Below are 1,100 nucleotides of genomic sequence, written 5' to 3' on the forward strand. Positions count from 1 at the left end.
GGCCGGGCCGCCTTGGAGCCCCGCCCCCAGACCCGGCCCCGCCCCGCCTTGCGCGGGCCCCGCGTTCCCGGGGTGGGGCCAGGGCGCGCCCCGCGGCCCTTGCCTCGAAGCCGCCCCTGCGGCAGGTTGCGCGATGCCTGCCCTTGGCTCTGTGAAGCTCCAAGCCGAGGCCCAAGGGCAGCGTTCTTTCTGTGCCCAGGACTTGTCGGATCGCCAGCTTTCCGAACTCCTCCAAGACATAACCTTTCCCGTTGAACCTGGTAACGTCCCAAAACCGTGCAGGGTCCCGAACCCCGGCTCCTTTTTATGTCTCCGGTCCTCTCCTCTAGCCTTTCTAGGAATTTCACAAGCAGTAAACTTGCCCGAAGGGAAAAGTCAACTGTGATTTAAGCAAAAGGCTGTCAGAAGTCCTAATGCTGGAATGTACTTTTCTCCTTAACTAATCATTACATAAATGAATATTGACATTCTCCGTCTACTGCGTTCATGCAAACGTGTGCCCGTCGCTGCGAGGCTCTGGAGAAATAAGGTTTATTTCCCTAAGATTTGATAAAAATGGAATATGGTCTATACAACATAACAGAAGTACCACTGCCGAGACGGTACATAATTCTAATATACCCGTTGCCAAATAATTAGCAATTAACCTTCCTGCATGGAATACTTGACCGTATATGGAAACGTAAGAAAAACTTTACAACGAGAAAGCGATCTCTACTCTCAAAAAAATCTTTAGCTTCACGAGCTAATCTGGGGCTANGGGGGGGGGGGGGGGGGGGGGGGGGGGGGGGGGGGGGGGGGGGGGCAGAATAATCAGTGCATATTGTCACAAATGCAATGATCACTGAAATATCATCTGGTTTTATATAATAATCATGGATCATAGTGATTCTTAAGGTTTTGTGACAAATTTGTGCACTTTACAGCCGTCTTTGTTCTGCATCTCAGATACATTCAACCACCTTTTGAGATCTTTCCCTTGAGCCTTCATATGTATTTGCTCATTTGATTTTTGACATATTACAAATTTTTATTTTATTGATATCCTATGTCTTTGCCAGAGGAATTTGAAAAGTTGTGAAGTGGCTGGAAATACAGAA

Source organism: Ailuropoda melanoleuca, chromosome 1 (genome assembly GCF_002007445.2).
Source record: "Ailuropoda melanoleuca isolate Jingjing chromosome 1, ASM200744v2, whole genome shotgun sequence".
Classification (NCBI taxonomy): Eukaryota; Metazoa; Chordata; class Mammalia; order Carnivora; family Ursidae; genus Ailuropoda; species Ailuropoda melanoleuca.